This window comes from Mytilus californianus, unplaced genomic scaffold (genome assembly GCF_021869535.1).
Source record: "Mytilus californianus isolate M0D057914Y unplaced genomic scaffold, xbMytCali1.0.p SCAF_14, whole genome shotgun sequence".
NCBI classification, from domain to species: Eukaryota; Metazoa; Mollusca; class Bivalvia; order Mytilida; family Mytilidae; genus Mytilus; species Mytilus californianus.
The window spans coordinates 5,978,057-6,001,589 of NW_026262626.1; the positions used below are offsets into that span (position 1 = coordinate 5,978,057).

General features: G+C 36.3%; 1 long non-coding RNA gene across 22 annotated transcripts; it reads right to left on the minus strand.

Annotated features, from left to right (window-relative positions):
• Nucleotides 1-1,743: 1,743 nt before the first annotated feature.
• LOC127724100 (uncharacterized) lies at nt 1,744-11,348 on the minus strand. 22 transcript variants are annotated; one of them, XR_007992341.1, is made up of 9 exons: nt 10,896-11,348; nt 10,015-10,543; nt 9,801-9,838; nt 7,906-8,044; nt 7,691-7,728; nt 6,808-7,339; nt 4,159-5,215; nt 3,097-3,274; nt 1,744-2,558 (listed from the first exon to the last, which is right to left on the minus strand). It is a non-coding gene; the product is annotated as an uncharacterized LOC127724100 (long non-coding RNA). The 22 variants fall into 22 exon arrangements; XR_007992356.1 differs by lacking the exon at nt 1,744-2,558 and adding an exon at nt 10,682-10,719 and having other exon boundaries at nt 2,855-3,274; nt 10,015-10,329; nt 10,896-10,970; XR_007992342.1 differs by lacking the exon at nt 3,097-3,274 and having other exon boundaries at nt 4,336-5,215.
• Nucleotides 11,349-23,533: the final 12,185 nt, after the last annotated feature.

A 23,533-nucleotide genomic window follows, 5' to 3' on the forward strand; every position in this document is an offset into this window, starting at 1 on the left:
TGGAAACGATAGTCAAATCCTTACCTGGTTCAACCCCCCCCCCCCCCCCCCCCCCACTGGAACTCAAGGAATCCAAGACCTATGAGATGGCATTAGTGAACCTGGAAACCTATAACTCCATCCCCAACATTCATTCAGGTAACAATTCCTTCCGCTACTCCCCCGATGATGGTGCCAACTGGTTTCCCATCGCACTGAGCACAGGTTCCTATGACATCGAAGACATCAACAATGAGATCCAGCGGCGGCTACGGCTCAACAAACACAAAACAAAGATCATCATCGATGCCAACCGGGCGACCCTAAGAGCAACGCTAACCCTCACAAGACACTATCGAGTAGACTTCAACGTTGTCAATAGCATCAACACCGTCTTGGGATTCAAGCGGCAGATTTACACATTTGATATGATCACAGACGGCTATACAGAAGGGGAACACATTGTAAATATCATCAGCATCAACAGCATTCTGGTGAATAGTGATATCATCCATAGAGATAGAAGTTATGTGAATGGTACACAGCAGTCTACCATCAGCAGCTTCTTTCCAGCAGACGGTCCTGGTATGAAGATCATTCAAACCCCCAAGAATCTAGTATACTTGCCGGTGACCTTGCGAACCATCAATCGCATGCAAACGTATCTCACCGATCAAGATGGTAGGCCCATCGATTTCAGGGGTGAACATCTCACCATCCGCTTTCATCTTCGTGAGGTATAATTAAATGACTTATCACGAACATGGTTTGAACTTGACAAAAGTTCAAGCTGATAAACTACAACGGGCTGTCAAGCAAGGTTGTCCGGTCTCCATTCGTTTGTCCCACGCAAACCTGCAAGGTGAACACAAGATGTGGCTCACCTCTCGGCATATTCAAAAGATTATTAAGCTTCTCCAGAAAGGTACTGGTGGTATGAATCTGTAGCTGAGTGCCGCCCAAATGAAGGAAAACGTGCAAAAAGTAGGTGGATTCCTACCCATGTTGGCAGGGCTGGTAATGAGGGCACTTCCCATGGTAGCTAAGACCATTCTACCTGCTTTGGGTGTTGGAGACTTGAGCGGTCTGGGTGGTGTAGCCATCAACAAGGCATTATTGTCTGGATTGTACCTGAAACGTGGTGAGTGTGTTTGTACCGTGAAACCTAGTGGCAACAGTCTGTACCTCAAACCATCAAACGCCCAGATCACCTATGGTGATGGACTCTACTTAAAGCGTGGTCAGCAATTCCACGACGGAGCCGGTCTGATCTTAGGTGCTAACAGCCCCTTCAAAAACATTCCCCTCCTCGGTATGCTCCTATAAATAAATGGATGATTTAGATTCTGGTTCACAAAATCCTTGGTTGAACAATGTATTAGTACTGCTTTGACTGATGATGAACAAATTGATGATGCTGAGTTTGGTAAGATCACAAGCTGCCTCAAGAACTACTATGATGAGAAAGATCAGCTGCGACAACCTTCCACCACTTTTAGTGAGGACCTTAATGCGCATGCGCCGTAAAAACGTCACACATCATTTCATTACGCTTCACTACACACATCGTTTCACGATGTGTTCCGTTCTGCTTCACTTCACGATGTGCTCCGTTTCAAGCATAAAAAAAAAACACAAAAAAAAAAAAAAAAATTCCGATCCGGCAGAAATATCGGATGGAAATTTGTTTTGTACCCCATCCAACCCATTTTTAATTTTTTTTTTTAATTAATTTCTTACAAGATCGCAAGAAAAGTACTCCTGTTTGGTCATTTTACTAACTTTTAAGCCTTTACTTCTCACGAAGGCTCCTTCCAAGGGTTCCTTCTCTCTGTTCAGACTACTGCAGGCCCATACTCTTGTCGTTTCTCCTTCTCTGTTTTTCAAGGTGAAGATCTTACTCCTCCCAAACTTCCCATCTACTTCTACCACTTCTAGAATTTTATATTTTACCCAGGTTGGGAGTGTCTTCCATTTTAGAATTTCCAGGCTCTGGTCCTTTGCCTTTTCCTTTAAAAACATTGTCATTAATAAAATCGTCGTCTACGATTTTTTAACTTCTGAGTTCCTCCATCTTCTGTACGAAAGCCATATTTCTGTATCTACCCCTAGGATTACTTCCCTTTAAGGTGTATCTACCATTGTTTACAAAAAGCCATATCCTTGTTTCTACCCTTAGACTAGTTGAAACACAATGAATTTGCATTTTATGATTGAGGTTGGGGTCCCTATGCAGGATTTGCGCTTAAAAATGGCAAATGCAGCAGAATCCTCCTTTTTACACTACTACCCACCATTATTTTTCTGTAGAAGCCATGGTATAGGCCAACCCACTGTTTTTAACATTTTTTTTTTAATTTTGAGCTCTAGTTTCAAATTTTTAACATAGCACCCTTCGATACCTTGCGCAAAAGATGCGCCTGTTTCTCCTCTACAAGACCTATATAGTCATACCCCGTGACACTCCTCATTGTTTTTCTCTAGAAGCCATGGAATAGGCCAACCCCCCTGTTTTTAACATTTTTTTTTTAAATTTTGAGCTCTAGTTTCAGATTTTTGAACATAGCGCCCTTCGATACCTTGCGCAAAAGATGCGCCTGTTTCTACTCTACAAGACCTATATAGTCGTACCCCGTGACACCCCTCATTATTTTTCTCTAGAAGCCATGGAATAGGCCAACCCCCCTGTTTTTAACATTTTTTATTTTTGAGCTCTAGTTTCAGATTTTTGAACATAGCGCCCTTCGATACCTTGCGCAAAAGATGCGCCTGTTTCTCCTCTACAAGACCTATATAGTCATATCCCGTGACACCCCTCATTCTTTTTCTCTAGAAGCCATGGAATAGACCAATCCCTCCCCCCAACCCCCCTGTTTTTAACATTTTTTTTTTTAATTTTGAGCTCAAGTTTCAGATTTTTGAACATAGCGCACTTCGATACCTTGCGCAAAGGATGCGCCTGTTTCTCCTCTACAAGACCTATATAGTCGTACCCCGTGACACCCTTCATTATTTTTCTCTAGAAGCCATGGAATAGGCCAACCCCCCTGTTTTTAACATTTTTTTTTTAATTTTGAGCTCTAGTTTCAGATTTTTGAACAAAGCGCCCTTCGATACCTTGCGCAAAAGATGCGCCTGTTTCTCCTCTACAAGACCTATATAGTCATGTCCCGTGACACCCCTCATTATTTTTCTCTAGAAGCCATGAAATAGGCCAACCCCCCTGTTTTTAACATTTTTTTTTTCTAATTTTGAGCTCTAGTTTCAGATTTTTGAACATAGCGCCCTTCGATACCTTGCGCAAAAGATGCGCCTGTTTCTCCTCTACAAGACCTATATAATCATACCCCGTGACACCCCTCATTATTTTTCTCTAGAAGCCATGGAATAGGCCACCCCCCCTGTTTTTAACATTTTTTTTTTTTAATTTTGAGCTTAAGTTTCAGATTTTTGAACATAGCGCCCTTTGATACCTTGCGGAAAAGTTGCGCCTGTTTCTCTTCTACAAGACCTATATAGTCATATCCCGTGACAACCCTCATTATTTTTCTCTAGAAGCCATGGAATAGGACAACCCCCTGTTTTTAACATTTTTTTTTTTTAATTTTGAGCTCTAGTTTCAGATTTTTGAGCATAGCGCCCTTCGATACCTTGCGCAAAAGATGCGCCTGTTTCTCCTCTACAAGACCTATATAGTCATATTCCGTGACACCGATCATTATTTTTCTCTAGAAGCCATGGAATATACACACTCCCTGTTTTTAACATTTTTTTTTTAAACTTTGAGCTCTTGTTTCAAATTTTTGAACATAGCGCCCTTCGATACCTTGCACAAAAGATGCGCCTGTTTCTCCTCTACAAGACCTTTATAGTCATATCCCGTGACACCCCTCATTATTTTTCTCTAGAAGCCATGGAATAGGCCAACCCCCCTGTTTTTAACAAGTTTTTTTTTAATTTTGAGCTCTAGTTTCAGATTTTTGAACATAGCGCCCTTCGATACCTTGCGCAAAAGATGGGCCCGTTTCTCCTCTAAAAGACCTATATAGTTATACACTATGACACCCCTCATTATTTTTCTCTAGAAGCCATGGAATAGGCCAACCCCCTGTTTTTAACATTTTTTTTTTAAATTTTGAGCTCTAGTTTCAGATTTTTGAACATAGCGACCTTCAATACCTTGCGCAAAAGATGCGCCTGTTTCTCTTCTACAAGACCTATATAGTCATACCCCGTGACACTCCTCATTATTTTTCTCTAGAAGCCATGGAATAGACTAACCCCCCTGTTTTTAACATTTTTTTTTTAAATTTTGAGCTCTAGTTTCAGATTTTTGAACATAGCGCCCTTCGGTACCTTGCGCAAAAGATGCGCCTGTTTCTCCTCTACAAGACCTATATAGTCATACCCCGTGACACCCCTCATTATTTTTCTCTAGAAGCCATGGAATAGGCCAACCCCCCTGTTTTTAACAATTTTTTTTTTATTTTGAGCTCTAGTTTCAGATTTTTGAACATAGCGCCCTTCGATACCTTGCGCAAAAGATGCGCCTGTTTCTCCTCTACAAGACCTATATAGTCGTACCCCGTGACACCCCTCATTATTTTTCTCTAGAAGCCATGGAATAGGCCAACCCCCCTGTTTTTAACATTTTTTAATTTTGAGCTCTAGTTTCAGATTTTTGAACATAGCGCACTTCGATACCTTGCGCAAAGGATGCGCCTGTTTCTCCTCTACAAGACCTATATAGTCGTACCCCGTGACACCCTTCATTATTTTTCTCTAGAAGCCATGGAATAGGCCAACCCCCCTGTTTTTAACATTTTTTTTTTAATTTTGAGCTCTAGTTTCAGATTTTTGAACAAAGCGCCCTTCGATACCTTGCGCAAAAGATGCGCCTGTTTCTCCTCTACAAGACCTATATAGTCATGTCCCGTGACACCCCTCATTATTTTTCTCTAGAAGCCATGAAATAGGCCAACCCCCCTGTTTTTAACATTTTTTTTTTCTAATTTTGAGCTCTAGTTTCAGATTTTTGAACATAGCGCCCTTCGATACCTTGCGCAAAAGATGCGCCTGTTTCTCCTCTACAAGACCTATATAGTCATGTCCCGTGACACCCCTCATTATTTTTCTCTAGAAGCCATGGAATAGGCCACCCCCCCTGTTTTTAACATTTTTTTTTTTTAATTTTGAGCTTTAGTTTCAGATTTTTGAACATAGCGCCCTTTGATACCTTGCGGAAAAGTTGCGCCTGTTTCTCTTCTACAAGACCTATATAGTCATATCCCGTGACAACTCTCATTATTTTTCTCTAGAAGCCATGGAATAGGACAACCCCCTGTTTTTAACATTTTTTTTTTTTAATTTTGAGCTCTAGTTTCAGATTTTTGAGCATAGCGCCCTTCGATACCTTGCGCAAAAGATGCGCCTGTTTCTCCTCTACAAGACCTATATAGTTATATTCCGTGACACCTCTCATTATTTTTCTCTAGAAGCCATGGAATATACACACTCCCTGTTTTTAACATTTTTTTTTTAAACTTTGAGCTCTTGTTTCAAATTTTTGAACATAGCGCCCTTCGATACCTTGCACAAAAGATGCGCCTGTTTCTCCTCTACAAGACCTTTATAGTCATATCCCGTGACACCCCTCATTATTTTTCTCTAGAAGCCATGGAATAGGCCAACCCCCCTGTTTTTAACAAGTTTTTTTTTAATTTTGAGCTCTAGTTTCAGATTTTTGAACATAGCGCCCTTCGATACCTTGCGCAAAAGATGGGCCCGTTTCTCCTCTAAAAGACCTATATAGTTATACACTATGACACCCCTCATTATTTTTCTCTAGAAGCCATGGAATAGGCCAACCCCCTGTTTTTAACATTTTTTTTTTAAATTTTGAGCTCTAGTTTCAGATTTTTGAACATAGCGACCTTCAATACCTTGCGCAAAAGATGCGCCTGTTTCTCTTCTACAAGACGTATATAGTCATACCCCGTGACACTCCTCATTATTTTTCTCTAGAAGCCATGGAATAGACTAACCCCCCTGTTTTTAACATTTTTTTTTTAAATTTTGAGCTCTAGTTTCAGATTTTTGAACATAGCGCCCTTCGGTACCTTGCGCAAAAGATGCGCCTGTTTCTCCTCTACAAGACCTATATAGTCATACCCCGTGACACCCCTCATTATTTTTCTCTAGAAGCCATGGAATAGGCCAACCCCCCTGTTTTTAACAATTTTTTTTTTATTTTGAGCTCTAGTTTCAGATTTTTGAACATAGCGCCCTTCGATACCTTGCGCAAAAGATGCGCCTGTTTCTCCTCTACAAGACCTATATAGTCGTACCCCGTGACACCCCTCATTATTTTTCTCTAGAAGCCATGGAATAGGCCAACCCCCCTGTTTTTAACATTTTTTAATTTTGAGCTCTAGTTTCAGATTTTTGAACATAGCGCCCTTCGATACCTTGCGCAAAAGATGCGCCTGTTTCTTCTCTACAAGACCTATATAGTCATATCCCGTGACACCCCTCATTCTTTTTCTCTAGAAGCCATGGAATAGACCAACCCCCCCTCCCCCTGTCTTTAACATTTTTTTTTTTAAATTTTGAGCTCAAGTTTCAGATTTTTGAACATAGCGCACTTCGATACCTTGCGCAAAGGATGCACCTGTTTATCCTCTACAAGACCTATATAGTCGTACCCCGTGAAACCCTTCATTATTTTTCTCTAGAAGCCATGGAATAGGCCAACCCCTCTGTTTTTAACATTTTTTTTTAAATTTTGAGCTCTAGTTTCAGATTTTTGAACAAAGCGCCCTTTGATACCTTGCGCAAAAGATGCGCCTGTTTCTCCTCTACAAGACCTATATAGTCATGTCCCGTGACACCCCTCAGTATTTTTCTCTAGAAGCCATGAAATAGGCCAACCCCCCTGTTTTTAACATTTTTTTTTTCTAATTTTGAGCTCTAGTTTCAGATTTTTGAACATAGCACCCTTCGATACCTTGCGCAAAAGATGCGCCTGTTTCTCCTCTACAAGACCTATATAGTCATACCCCGTGACACCCCTCATTATTTTTCTCTAGAAGCCATGGAATAGGCCAACCCCCCTGTTTTTAACATTTTTTTTTTAAATTTTGAGCTCTAGTTTCAGATTTTTGAACATAGCGTCCTTCGATACCTTGCGCAAAAGATGCGCCTGTTTCTCCTCTACAAGACCTTTATAGTCATATCCCGTGACACCCCTCATTATTTTTCTCTAGAAGCCATGGAATAGGCCAACCCCCCTGTTTTTAACATTTTTTTTTTTAATTTTGAGCTCTAGTTTCAGATTTTTGAACATAGCGCCCTTCGATACCTTGCGCAAAAATTGCGCCTGTTTCTCCTCTACAAGACCTATATAGTCATACCCCGTGACACCCCTCATTATTTTTCTCTAGAAGCCATGGAATAGGCCAACCCCCCTGTTTTTAACAATTTTTTTTTATTTTGAGATCTAGTTTCAGATTTGTGAACATAGCGCCCTTCGATACCTTGCGCAAAAGATGCGCCTGTTTCTCCTCTACAAGACCTATATAGTCGTACCCGGTGACACCCCTCATTATTTTTCTCTAGAAGCCATGGAATAGGCCAACCCCCCTGTTTTTAACAATTTTTTTTTTATTTTGAGATCTAGTTTCAGATTTTTGAACATAGCGCCCTTCGATACCTTGCGCAAAAGATGCGCCTGTTTCTCCTCTACAAGACCTATATAGTCATATCCCGTGACACCCCTCATTCTTTTTCTCTAGAAGCCATGGAATAGACCCCCCCCCTGTTTTTAACATTTTTTTTTTTTAATTTTGAGCTCAAGTTTCAGATTTTTGAACATAGCGCACTTCGATACCTTGCGCAAAGGATGCGCCTGTTTCTCCTCTACAAGACCTATATAGTCATACCCCGTGACACCCCTCATTATTTTTCTCTAGAAGCCATGGAATAGGCCAACCCCCCTGTTTTTAACATTTTTTTTTTAAATTTTGAGCTCTAGTTTCAGATTTTTGAACATAGCGCCCTTCGATACCTTGCGCAAAAAATGCGCCTGTTTCTCCTCTACAAGACCTATATAGTCATACCCCGTGACACCCCTCATTATTTTTCTCTAGAAGCCATGGAATAGGCCAACCCCCCTGTTTTTAACATTTTTTTTTTTATTTTGAGCTCTAGTTTCAGATTTTTGAACATAGCGCCCTTCGATACCTTGCGCAAAAGATGCGCCTATTTCTCCTCTACAAGACCTATATAGTCATACCCCGTGACACTCCTCATTATTTTTCTCTAGAAGCCATGGAATAGGCCAACCCCCCTGTTTTTAACATTTTTAATATTGAGCTCTAGTTTCAGATATTCGAACATAGCGCCCTTCGATACCTTGCGCAAAAGATGCGCCTGTTTCTCCTCTACAAGACCTATATAGTCATATCCCGTGACACCCCTCATTTTTTTTCTCTAGAAGCCATGGAATAGGCCAACCCCCCTGTTTTTAACATTTTTAATTTTGAGCTCTAGTTTCAGATTTTTGAACATAACGCCCTTCGATACCTTGCGCAAAAGATGCGCCTGTTTCTCCTCTACAAGACCTATATAGTCATATCCCGTGACACCCCTCATTTTTTTTCTCTAGAAGCCATGGAATAGGCCAACCCCCCTGTTTTTAACATTTTTTTTTTTAATTTTGAGCTCAAGTTTCAGATTTTTGAACATAGCGCCCTTCGATACCTTGCGCAAAGGATGCGCCTGTTTCTCCTCTACAAGACCTATATAGTCGTACCCCGTGACACCCTTCATTATTTTTCTCTAGAAGCCATGGAATAGGACAACCCCCTGTTTTCTAACATTTTTTTTTAAATTTTGAGCTCTAGTTTCAGATTTTTGAACATAGCGCCCTTCGATACCTTGCGCAAAAGATGCGCCTGTTTCTCCTCTACAAGACCTATATAGTCATGTCCCGTGACACCCCTCATTATTTTTCTCTAGAAGCCATGAAATAGGCCAACCCCCCTGTTTTTAACATTTTTTTTTTTAATTTTGAGCTCTAGTTTCAGATTTTTGAACATAGCGCCCTTCGATACCTTGCGCAAAAGATGCGCCTGTTTCTCCTCTACAAGACCTATATAGTCATACCCCGTGCCACCTCTCATTATTTTTCTCTAGAAGCCATGGAATAGGCCAACCCCCCTGTTTTTAACATTTTTTTTTTTAATTTTGAGCTTTAAGTTCAGATTTTTGAACATAGCGCCCTTCAATACCTTGCGCAAAGGATGCGCCTGTTTCTCCTCTACAAGACCTATATAGTCATATTCCGTGACACCCCTCATTATTTTTCTCTAGAAGCCATGGAATATACACACTCCCTGTTTTTAACATTTTTTTTTTAAACTTTGAGCTCTTGTTTCAGATTTTTGAACATAGCGCCCTTCAATAGCTTGCGCAAAAGATGCGCCTGTTTCTCTTCTACAAGACCTTCATAGTCATATCCCGTGACACCCCTCATTATTTTTCTCTAGAAGCCATGGAATAGGCCAACCCCCCCTGTTTTTAACAAGTTTTTTTTTAATTTTGAGCTCTAGTTTCAGATTTTTGAACATAGCGCCCTTCGATACCTTGCGCAAAAGATGGGCCCGTTTCTCCTCTACAAGACCTATATAGTCATACCCTGTGACACCCCTCATTATTTTTCTCTAGAAGCCATGGAATAGGCCAACCCCCCTGTTTTTAACATTTTTTTTTTTAATTTTGAGCTCTAGTTTCAGATTTTTGAACATAGCACCCTTCGATACCTTGCGCAAAAGATGCGCCTGTTTCTCTTCTACAAGACCTTTATAGTCATATCCCGTGACACTCCTCATTATTTTTCTCTAGAAGCCATGGAATAGGACAACCCCCTGTTTTCTAACATTTTTTTTTAAATTTTGAGCTCTAGTTTCAGATTTTTGAACATAGCGCCCTTCGATACCTTGCGCAAAAAATGCGCCTGTTTCTCCTCTACAAGACCTATATAGTCATACCCCGTGACACCCCTCATTATTTTTCTCTAGAAGCCATGGAATAGGCCAACCCCCCTGTTTTTAACAATTTTTTTTTTATTTTGAGCTCTAGTTTCAGATTTTTGAACATAGCGCCCTTCGATACCTTGCGCAAATGATGCGCCTGTTTCTCCTCTACAAGACCTATATAGTCGTACCCCGTGACACCCCTCATTATTTTTCTCTAGAAGCCATGGAATAGGCCAACCCCCCTGTTTTTAACATTTTTTTTTTTAATTTTGAGCTCTAGTTTCAGATTTTTGAACATAGCGCCCTTCGATACCTTGCGCAAAAGATGCGCCTGTTTCTCCTCTACAAGACCTATATAGTCATATCCCGTGACACCCCTCATTATTTTTCTCTAGAAGCCATGGAATAGGCCAAACCTCCTGTTTTTAACATTTTTTTTTAAATCTTCAGCTCTAGTTTCTGATTTTTGAACATAGCGCCCTTCGATACCTTGCGCAAAAGATGCGCCTGTTTCTCCTCTACAAGACCTTTATAGTCATACACTATGACACCCCTCATTATTTTTCTCTAGAAGCCATGGAATAGGCCAACCCCCCTGTTTTTAACATTTTTTTTTAAATTTTGAGCTCTAGTTTCAGATTTTTGAATATAGCGCCCTTCGATACCTTGCGCAAAAGATGCGCCTGTTTCTTTTCTACAAGACCTATATAGTCATGTCCCGTGACACCCCTCATTATTTTTCTCTAGAACCATCGAATAGGCCAACCCCCCTGTTTTTAACATTTTTTTTTTTAATTTTGAGCTCTAGTTTCAGATTTTTGAACATAGCGCCCTTCGATACCTTGCGCAAAAGATGCGCCTGTTTCTCTTCTACAAGACCTATATAGTCATACCCCGTGACACCCCTCATTATTTTTCTCTAGAAGCCATGGAATAGGTAAACCACCATTTCTGCAAATGTGTATCTTAGTTCAATTAAAAAATGACATCAAAGGTGCTGTATTTTACAGGAAAGGACTACTTTTACATACGTTCTAAATTGAAGTGGGTGCATTAGTGGTCTTACACCTACAAATAATCCCTTGACAGATGCAGATTTACTGTGGTACTGAATATTAGCCTAAAAAGAGATGCGACTTGTTTTATCAATGGATGGGATAAATACTATCTCACGATAGAGTTGAAATTGCAATATTTGGACGGAATGTCTGCCTTTTTAAATATTTTTCATTTGACGGCCGTTGCTGTCTTATTCATTTTTTCGGTTTTTAGATATATCGCCTTATTGTTCGCTGGCTTATTGTTCGCTAGTTATTGTTCGCTAGCTTCAGCCTGGTACTTTTATCTCAGAGTTTATCTTCCTTTACACAAATTTGTGTTTTGGCAGTTCTTTGATAGTATTTAGGTGTCTTGGTTTTTGGTGTCATTCGGTAGTTGCCTCATTGACGTTTACACCACACCTCCTTTTATCCTTATGAGTCTGTTAAACCTTGCCCATAAAGTCGAGACAAACTTAAGTTAAACAGTTGTTATTAACTAACTAAAGACTGTGTGTTGACCTCTCGATTTCATTCGTGTGATTCATATTGTGTGTTAAGTTGAGGGCATACTACACCTCTTCCTCTTATTTTAGCATTGTATGCATCTTTTTGTAAATTCATTGGGATGTCAAAGCGTTGACCGAAGTACATATTGCATGAAGCGCAGAATTTATACTAAAACTGTGCGTACGCTCAACGCCTTTACAATCCTATGATATTACAAAAAGAATCATTCAATCCTTATAACTGCATTTGTATTCTACAGCCATCAAATTAATTAGTTAAGACAAACCTTTCGTTTGTTTTTCTGCGAATTGTTTAAACGTTATCGCGGAGAGACCATGCAGTCATATATTACATTTTATACGGAAATGAAATATAACTTTTGGAATGCATGCCTCGGCCAGTGCAAATTACGGAATGGAATAAACCTTATGTGTAATGTAATTATTCATGAAATAAAACCCTAAATCAATGAAACCAACGCTACATATAGAAAACAAAGGATTGAGCAACCCCACAAAAAAAAAAAAAAAAACCGTGACGGTTAATGTCAGGTGCTCCTGAAGGGTAAGCAGATCCTGCTCCGAATGTGGCACCCGTCTTGCTGGTCATAAATAAAAATTCGATGTTAGTCCAATACTGTCCCATTTGATAATGTCAGAATCCATTAAAGAGGACGGGATTGAGACGACGACAATTGGAACATTTCCGTGGTCATTTGTGACACAGGTATTCATTTTAAGGATGTACACCTCTGAGGAGCCAAACATTTCTAGAATTAAACTTTTTTTCTTAACCTGAATTTTGGGTTCATATGACTGTAATAAAATAATTGGTGAAGAAAAAATCTTGTGGTGGTGCACTTCTTTTTTTGCTACGGCCCTTTGAAAGTACCCAATTTTGATGATTTTCCCATTTTTCATCAATTTTTACCTATTTTTGGACTATTATCACGAAAAAAAATCACAGTTCCACAATTAAACTTGTTTTCATACTTTCAGTAAAGATGATGTGGACCAATCTTAATAAATTTAACTAAAAAAAACTGTAGGAAGGTGTTAATATAAGAAAGTTTTATCATATTTTGATGCTTTTTCGTGTCAAATTTACAATGCTGTCAATTTTGTCAATTTGTGATTTTTCTTTATTTTAAGAACAAAATGCATATTATTTCAACTTCTTTGTTATAAATGATTGAAGAAAAAAATATATATAAGAAATTTGAAAAGAAAAAAGTGATATGGGATGTACATGTTTCTGGTAAAATCATTTCTTGTAATCCTCACACATTTTCTAAAATTTTGGTTAAAAAGACTGACTTGATTGGTAATAAAATTTGAAAAAAAATTATGATAACTACACAATTTTTTCACAGAGTTAAGTTTGATTATAGCGTTTTTTAAATTCATTAATATTTTTCACTTGTATCACATGTTTTGGAAATAATTCCAGAACGAGATTTCAAAGAGACTGAAACGTCAGAAGAATACATCCTTAAAACAAGCAACACAATTATGAGGAAGTTCGTAAAATATTCAAAGGTCGACTAAATATATCATTCAAACATATAATTAGATTGTTCCATTTATAACAACCAACTTGTTGCATTTCGAGAGCACACAAGATCATCCCAGTTTTTGTAAGGTATGTACTGGTTATATTTTAAAGCTACAGAGGAGTTTATAGCGTTCTACATTATCTGCGATGAAGTAAAATCATAGTGTAATAATTCTTTTTTTTTCTCCGATACAGCAACCATATATGTTTCTTGTTGCAAAATTTCTTAGCTTCTTTATAATGTATTGCCTTCATCGTCATCGACTTCATTTTTCTTCCACTTGACCAAAACTTTGTCTATATAATTTTAGTAACACATATTCATGTAATATTTTTGGGTACATGTAATTCGATACATCCTTCGTTTTGAAACAGAATTATTTTTGGCATTTTTACTCTGATTATCAGGTTTTACACACTGAACTGTACTCTCTCTCTCTCTCTCTCTCTCTCTCTCTCTCTCTCTCTCTCTCTCTCTCTCTCTCTCTCTCTCTCTCTCTTGTACAGTGAGGGTTGTAAAGTATCAAACTATCGGCATACAGGAAGTGGCTACACGGCAGATGTAAAAACTGCTTACTTATTACAACCCAAAGTTATCAAGCTGCATACCATATATTAAATCATTCCATTCTATAGAAGCCAAGAAAACTTTGACGAAAGTGTTCTTTTGGACAGACGGACAGACAAACGGACGGACGGACTCGAGCGTTAGGAAAACTGCTAACGCTTTCGGCGACGCAGGTAATAAATTTCACAAATGTTTTTGTTTGACACTTATTTTACATATTTTGTGTCGCTTGTCACTTTGATATTTGTTGAGTAAAGTGTTTTTTAAGACTAATATTCAAATGAGATATTAAGTTTTTCTTATCATATGACCAAGTAAAAGGATATTGTTTATAAGGTTTATCTTGCTGCATTTTAATTTCAAAAATTGAGTCAGTTCGATGGACATGATATTCTCGTTTACAATGTATGACATTTTGTCATGTCGGGATTTTTAAATCTAACTATACGGTATGGGTTTTGCTCATTGTAGAAAGTTTTCTGGTGAACTGTAGTTGCTTACATCTTCGCCATTTGACCTGTGGTGAATATATGTCTCGTTGGCACTCATACCACATCTTTTAATATTTATATGAATTTGGCAGCTGATGCCATCAAAACCAAATTCTTTTTAATCACAAAAATATAAACTATAACAACCAAGACAGTGTTTTTGACTATCAAATTTTGATTTATAATTTGAAAAAACATTTATCGAAATTACAAAAGTCCCATAGGAATCACTCAAAAATGTATATATCACTAAAAAGTATCATCGTGGCACTGGATGCAAACTTATGAACTGTTAACTTTCCATTTCTATGTAGCAACATCCTAGCAGCACCTGCATATGGAGTATAAATCTCCCAGTTGATACGATATTACAGAGCCGAATTGTATTACCTATCGTGATTTCCTTGACAAAGGATTGCTGCTTACAAGGAAGCTATTGAACCAAGATTTATAAGTGATGAAGTTGAATCATCCCTTCGAAAATTTTACGGATGCCATCACGAGTTGGTTGACCGTTATGTAATATGTTTCACAGATGACGACGGATGTGTTCAAATTGTTGTAACCACAATCCTGTCCTCTCTTCCTCGAATGTAACCTACCGAATTATACTTATCACCAGGTTTGTACTTACATCAGCATCAGGACTGGTAACACATGTGGAGCAGGATCTGCTTACCATTCCGGAGCACCTAAGATCACCCCCACTTTTTGGTGGGGTTTGTGTTGCTCAGTCTTTGATTTTCTATGTTGTGTTTTGTGTACTGTTATTTTTCTTTTAGTCGTTTTTAATTGCCATGGCATTGTCAGTTTGTTCTCGATTTATGAGTTTGAATATCTCTTTGGTATCTTTCGCTTCTCTTTTATAAACAATTGACACGATATTTGTAGATTAAATAAATAATATTATTCTAATCTATTCAAGAAAATAACCTCATTAGCCAAAAGCTAACCTTAATCCTGAGGATTCTCAAAACATCCCAAATATTCATAAGATATACAATTAACATTATAGAATTATATTATATACACATATACATAATTATTCATAAATTATGAACATTTACAACAAATGTTCAACAAAGTATTCAGAGATCATGGCTCATTATTTAGTTCTAAACCATAATGTATATCATTAATCTTTAAACTGCTTTAAACTTTGCAATATTTTACTTCTGATGGCAAATTATTTCATATTTGTTGACCAAATGTATGTTTTCTGTAGTTGTTAAGTGTTATTGTTTATGGAACGTTAATGATAAGTTTCAGCATTTGCATATTGAAATTCTTCTAATAAATAATGGCGATAGAGAGTGACTCCTTATGCATATAATTAGCAAAATATAAACAGACACAATCATATAAATATCATGTGCAAAAGCACAATGTCGATTTTTCTGTTTAGTTTTCTATCATAATTTTATTAAAATTAATTTGAAAAATGTAACCAAACTGGCTGCTAATAACGAATACATATTTCAACCTACTAGTATACTTTCAAAATCGTAGCTTTTGTCCCTTTAAAGATAGAACATTGAACTTTTACTTTTGATTTTGGTAAAATTGAGTTAATGGGTTCCTGCCTCAGTTCATGTTGTCGATCAAATATCCTAATTAATATATATATTCATACCCTTTAACATTACTTAAACAACTGTAAATTGACACAGAAAATAGATGTTCATCCTAATTTCGTTTTGGTATACATTATAGGGAAACCAGTTGTTGTATTTTGTCATCAGCTCAGTAGTCGGTGCTTCGATACGGACAAGATTTATAATATACAGTTCTTTTTAAAATTGCCCGTTGATAATTTATAAATTATCAAAAAACCAAGGATCTAACTTTCTAAAGTAAAATTGATCGTTGTGACTTAGACTATCTCCCTCAGGCCCATTTTGACCAAAAAGCTTTTCACGTATGCAAGTTTTTAAACATCAGTGACTTTCAAATATTTGTGTTTGACCGTTCCTGATGAAGAAAATATAGAAATTATATTTATAATTTATAAGTATATCTGTGTTTAAAGGGTCATTAGATTTCAAATTCTCAACTCAAGTTCTCATATTTGATTTTCTAAAACGTATTCCAAATTACAAATGTCCAAAAGAAGCAACTAACAGTGCATCGAATAGTCATGATGTTTCAGCATTTCGCGTGTATTTTAGACTAAAGACGCTATCTAATTAACAATCGGGATAATCTCCGAAGAAAGACGATGATCTATGACCAGATATAAACATAAATATATAATTAATGTTGAGCTAAAATTGTGATATCAAGATTTACAACTATGGTTAACTTGTTAAACCATTCGAATTTGAACAAATCATCAAAGTTTATCGTCGATAATAGAAAGGAAATAAAAACAATTATCGAAACTCTTTCCCAATCCACCGAGCTAACATGCTCTGCGTCCATTGCGTCGTAATTTATAAGGCAAACAATGTAATATGTTAATAAATGCTTCATCACAGTTCATGTTATGTTCCGTATTTACACCAGTCTCTGTTTGCCTAGCTGTGTTTTTTCTCGATTTGCATCGCAATGTTTTCTATCGAGTCTGAAAAAGCAAGAATTGAAGATTTGACTATCAATAAACTCTAATACATATCTTACGTTTAAAAAGACTAATTCATCATTCATTTCTAAATTTGTGATAGCTTTTATTTTGTATTAAGTATTAAGTATACTATCATCATGATCATAGTGTAATTTAGTTATTCCCTATTAATATTTTGCAAAAGAAGAAAATATCATGCACGTGAGAAATATGCATGGAAATACAGATTCTTACATTAAAAAATAATTAGAGAAATATAATTTATAGAATTTGTGATCATACATTAGTTACAAATTCGAATTTAAGTTGACTTTCTCATCGGCTGCTAATAACTAGCTGAGCATCTAGACAGACGTTGCGTAATATTCACGTGTCGTTTGTATTATCATCTGAATCATTTAAAAGTTAAAAGGATTACTATAATTGCTGTTAAACTTGATTTGGAATTCCTTAATTGGAATTGAAAATAAGAATTTTGTTTATCTAACTTTCGTTCACAGTAACTTGACAGTGATTGTCCTGACGCGTATTATCAACATAAAGACATGGGTTGTCATACCTGCTCTTGGTATATCTTCGAAGAAAGAAGCCAATGATGACAATGACAAATGTCAAGGAACTAGTTAGCGCTACAACTATGATTGCAGGATTTATCGGTCGATCTGTAAACAAAATCATACTCATAGTTAATACAAGAACTGAACAAAGCAAATCCTAATTCAATCTCAAACCTACACTATACTTTTCTAGGAAATAAAAGTACCGTTTCAGTAAAGCAATGTGTGAAAAATGGGACTAACTTACATCTGACAAAGAAAAGAAGTAGGGGTGACCATTCCTTGATGCATAAAATGTTAAAACAAGGTAAAAAAATTGTCAGTTACATATGGACATATGTCTCATCCTAATGCATTAATTTAAATTATTCTAATTATTGGTTATATAAATATAAGAAGATGTGGTATGATTGCCAATGAGACAACTCTCCACCAGAGACAAAATGACATAGAAGTTAACCACTATAGGTCACCGTACGGCCTTCAACAATGAGCAAAACCCATACCATGATTGTATACCATGTCGGAACACAATTTACTGAGTGTTTATGCTGTAATACACGAAACGTTCAACTTTGTGCTTTCTTGAGGGGACACAGGGCGCAAAGCTTTTTAAGTTCCTAGTCAGATAAGATAATGTGAACACATACTAGTAATTGTGTCATAACCTTAAAATCATGTTATATCGCCTTTAACTTAACTCTCTGAATGTCAATTCTATAGGAAATTTGATAGCTACAAAAATGTACGGCAACGTTTGTCCACAGCATAACACTATCCATTTTATACCGTTACATCATATAAAAATAAGATGTGGTATGCAGATTGCCAATGTGGCAACTTTCCACCAGAGACCAATTGTCGTAGAAGTTAACACTACGGCCATTCACAAAAAGCAAAACCTATACCACATAGTAAGCTATAAAAGGCCCCGAAATGACAAATGTAAAACAGTCCAAACGAAAAAACTAACGGCCTGATTTATGTATGCATGTTTAACAAAATGATCAAATCTGTCTGTTACCATAACTTTGTTTGTTTTAAAATCCGATAGAAGGTACACAAATCTTTGAAAATTAGTAAATACTAACAGTTTTGAATTTCTACCAGCTGATATATATAGATATAGGAAGATGTGGTATGAGTGCCAATGAGTCAACTCTCCATCCAAGTTACAATTTATAAAAGTAAACCATTATAGGTCAAGGTACGGCCTTCAACACGGAGCATTGGCTCACACCGAACAGCAAGCTATAAAGGGCCCCAAAAAATTACTAGTGTAAAACCATTCAAACGGAAAAACCAACGGTCTTATCTATATAAAAATACATACATATATAAAACAACAATAATCTGGGTAATTGAGGTATGTATAATACTGATCGAGATACCAAAAACAAATTTCAAATTTTAGGTTGTTGGTGGCGTTCGTGATGCTCGGTCTTTAGTTTTCTATGTTGTGTCTTTATCCTTTTTTTTGTCTTTTGTTCAATTTTGGTTTTTTACCATGGCCAAATTAGTTTAATTTCAACTTGTGAGTTTGAATGTCCTTTTGGTATCTTTCTCCTCTCTTCTACTACTAAAGGACATATTGCGAAACATCACGTTTCAATGACGATTAAACTGAAAGCTACTATTCAACATAACACTACTCCTACTATTATAAAATCACCAAAAAAATATAACTATTTCTAGGGTAATAAAAAGTATTAAGAACTATTCGAAAATCTATGTACGAAACAAAATCGGGTTGTTATTACACCTATTTAAAGTCTTTACAATACCGTGTTAGTAACACAACTTATAAAACATCGATTTGACATTCATAGAAAATATATGTCATATATAGACCGTACGTGTTTTGTTTTCATAATCTAGTTCTTCCACGTCATACGTATGTGCCTGTCTCGCTCCATGAACACAAAGTTGCTCAAGTTGTGTATAGATTTTGTTTGTCATTTAGGGAATCTGACGATGCTTTTAAATCTTTGATAGTGTCTGTCAATATTATTCACACTTTTTGTTGTCCCTGTGAGATTTCCACTTTTTCAATAAATTGAAATGACAAGTAATCATTAATTAAATTTTTATTTAAAATAGTTTCTTTGTGTCTACTCACAATTAAGCAAATTCGCAAGAAAGCCCCCACCAAAAAGTGCCTCAGTTTAATTTCTTCCCATTATTTATGTTAATATGTTCAGCAGCATTTCCTATATATAAAAGTTGTCTATTGCAAAGGGTTTGACCTGGTTAACGCGTTTATTTTGTTAGCAGTATTGTTAATACTAAAATCTAACCAAACATCATATCTAGTTGCTATTTTATTCATCACATTTACGTTAAAAATGACCTGAAATGACAAATAGAAAATAACACGAACTGACAAATACATAATTTTATCTGTTTTTTTAAAAAACAATAATTTTGAAAGGGTTAAAGATCCGGAATTTTACTGTCTTTGTAATTGGTGTTTCCAAAAAAACTCATAAAAAATAGCAGGCTTAACCATTTGTACACCAGACGCGCGTTTTGTCATCAAAAGTCTAATCAGTGACGCTGGAATAAAAAGAAGCCAAAAGGCCAAAATAAAGTACGAAGTTGAATATAAATAAGGACTCAAAATACCGAAAGGTTTCAAAAGGCTTCTTATGCCTAATATTAATTACAAGACTGAAAATTATCATTTAAGTATGCATACCTAGTAACCCATAAAAAATAAAGATTAACTTTAGAATTCGACTCTAGAGAATCATATATGATTGTGATTAATAAAATAATCATCTAGTAGTCGCCTTTAAAGAATTTCGATGCACATTTTAACATCATAGATACGACAAATTAGTTTGTATTTACAATAACAGACTGATTCCTGGTTCAACTATTTTTGACGGAATGTAGTCGATATTACCTTTCGTTTTTTTCTCTGGCAGCGTTGTTTGTGAATCATTTCGATGAACTGAAATTGTAGATAAATTTTCTGTTGACTGCACTGAGGTCAAACTTGTCCCTTCCGTTGTGGCCAGAACAAGCGAAGATGTTGTCATCGCTTTCGTAGTCCTTTTTACATCAGTTGTGTGGAGTGCTTCCTTTGTGTTGTTTTGGTTCATTGACGTTTTTACAGGTGTAGATGTCGCTTCATCAAAGGTAGTTTTTTCAGTTGAAATGATTGCTTCAGTAGAAAAAAACTCTGTTGGTGAAATGTTTTCGCTCGAAAAATTGACCTTTATTCTTGTTGTGGCTAAAGAGATGGAAAAAAAATGAAGAACATAAATGATAAATTTTAATAAGTTAGAGTTCAATTTCATATCTTCAATTATCTATAACATTACATGCAAACAAATCATCGAAGGGGCCTTAGTAGCAACGTGGTCTAGGTAATTTATCTTAAGTAATCAATAGCTTGTTACTCTAACATTTCAATTCCGAGTTCGAACCGCGTTAGTGGCGAGGTGTGTTCCACTTTGTTCTTCATTCACAAGGAATGGCAGTTTTCCAGACGAATGTCGATCGAACGTTCTCTATATGTACTCTGGCTTCCTCCACCAAAACCACTAGCCTCCATATTATAAAAAAACACATTAACAAACTAATAACAAACAAAACACGAAATCCAAAATGCTTATTTTTGTTTTTTTTCATCATACTTTATTCGGAATATTCTAGTAAAACAAATGTTATGTTAAATTTACATTATGTCACATATTTGACCTTGGCAATTATTGCTTTACAAATTTCGAAATAGTATAATAATGTTAAGTGGTTAATTTTTGCGGAGTCAATCCCAACGCAGATTTGCTTTAACTGTTTTTGTCCTAAACCAATTTGATTCAATTTTTAAGTTGTTTGAAACTTGACCACTTATTTGCAGGAATACACACACTTAGCCAATTGAGAATAGAAATGGTGAATGTGTCAAAGAGACAACAACCCGATCAAAGAGCAGACAACAGCCGAAGGCCACCAATGGGTATTCAACACAGCGAGAAAATCCCGCGCCCAAAGGCTGGCTTCAGCTGGCCCCTAAACAAAAAATGTGTACTAGTTCAGTGAAAATAAACTCCAAAACATATAAATGAACTAAAATTAAAAAACATACAAGACTAACAAAGGCCAGAAGCTCCTGACTTGAGACAGGCGTAAAACTGCGGCGGGGTTAAACATGTTTTGTGATATCTCAACCCTCCCCCTATAAAGCATATATATAAACTGTTTTTGTCATAACTTAAGTGACTTTCAATAAGGTAAAAATTAGGCTCAATATATTTTGCCGCAGTACACCTCAAACAAACCTTTCCATCATAGTTGGCTTTTTATTGTGTGGAGTTCGTGTAGCTTTATATGAAGTGGGCTTTATTAGGCAGGGTTCCTGATGCTCAGTATCTAGTTCGATCTAATGTAATGGTTTGTTATTGTTATTAGTCTTTGCGTTTTTTAAATTTTGGTCACGGTGTTGGTTGATTTTATTGGACATATAATTTTCGATTGAACCCTTTGTGCCTTCTTGCTGTTTTTCTATACGATAGAAAGAACTACATAGGTAGAAAAAATTAACAACTTATACTTTTGATAAAGATAAAATTTAATTTTATGATAAATGCAAATACCGATTCTCTTTTGCAATGTACTGAAAAGTTTAAAAGAAAATACACATTCTAAACACGGGAAACTATCACTTTGATGTATGAAACATTTTACCTGAATGCATGCCGAAAGGATACAGAAACAGCACAAATAGGGCTAAATCTGTAATGCCACATCTTAAAAAAGTTCCCATCTCTCGTTATGCCTTTTCAGTCGCAATTGGTTTGGTATAAAAGATGTATCACAGACACAGGATCTAAAATGACATATAAGATGTTTTATATGCGCTAACATATTTATTTTCTTTATTATTTAAGGTTATCTAGGGACATAGTCTCGTGGTATCTATGATGACTCTATTGACAGTGATAATCGAACAAGTACGTGTCACTATCTATTACTGATATGAGGAAATCACTTGAAAAATGTGGAAATCACTTGAAAAATAGTTCATGTTATAAAAACACCTTATACACTGACATAAACTGAAGGAATATTCAAACTCATAAGTCTAAGATCAACTGACAACGATGAAATCATCTCTTTATTGTAAAGTATTGTTCTCAACCGAACCTCATTGTCAATTTTTAGATGTAAGTCAAAATATGAGGCAAACATAACTGCATTCCTTTTTGTATTTCAAATTCGATCAACATAGTCACCAAACTTTGCATTATTCAATGACAAGACATCATCTATAATAGCGGAAAGTAAAGTGTAAGGATAATACAGTTTCTTTTCATTATTCAGAAGGAACTTTTGTATGAAGTCTGCCTCATATGAAAAAAGGAACAAGTAAGCAAGAATAGGAGCACATTTGGTTCCCATGGGAATGCCGTTTGTCTGTTGAAAAACTCTTCCCCCAAACGTACCACATAGTTGTCAATAAAAAAATCAAGCATCTTCATAATGTCAGTTTAATATAGTTTTTTGTTTGAATCAGAGTGTTTTGTATGACGTGTCTCTCCCTAAACATGCTAAAACAAGATATTTGTATCAACGATGGTCATATTTTCGTTATTATGAAACACAGTACGACCAGTTAATACAATTTGTCCTTAATTTTTATGAATGGAGAATCCTTGTGTAAAGGAAGAAAAGCCAAACGTTTTTATACTATTGCAAGAGGAAAGAGACTTCAATTGTATGTATTGTAACAGTTTTTTACGACACACAAAGTTCTTTTGTATACACAACATTCAGCCATATTCTGCATATTCACAACTGACGAAATGAATTAATAATTAAAATGTTAGTCTGCATGTAGCAGCCTGCATTAATTTCACAAGATACATTGAAATAAAAGATGTATATTTATTTGCTACTCTTCGTTACCTGTTAGTCACAAATCAGACTTATTTGTTCATGGTATAAATTGATAGATTAACATATATCTTGTGTTGTGCTGTTACACCACTGTCATAAGTTATGGGAGGGTTGAGCGCTCACAAAAATGTTGAACCCCATCACATGTGTCTGTCCCTAGTCAGGAGCTTGTAATTCAGTGGTTATCGTTAGTTTATGGCTTTCATATTTGCTCTTTGTACATTGTATTGTTATAAATTAGAACGCAAAAATAATGCCACCGAAGTATGGAGGCTCTAAAAAGTTATGAATTTAGAAATCTCCATTCTGCTAATCCTCTATCAAAACACT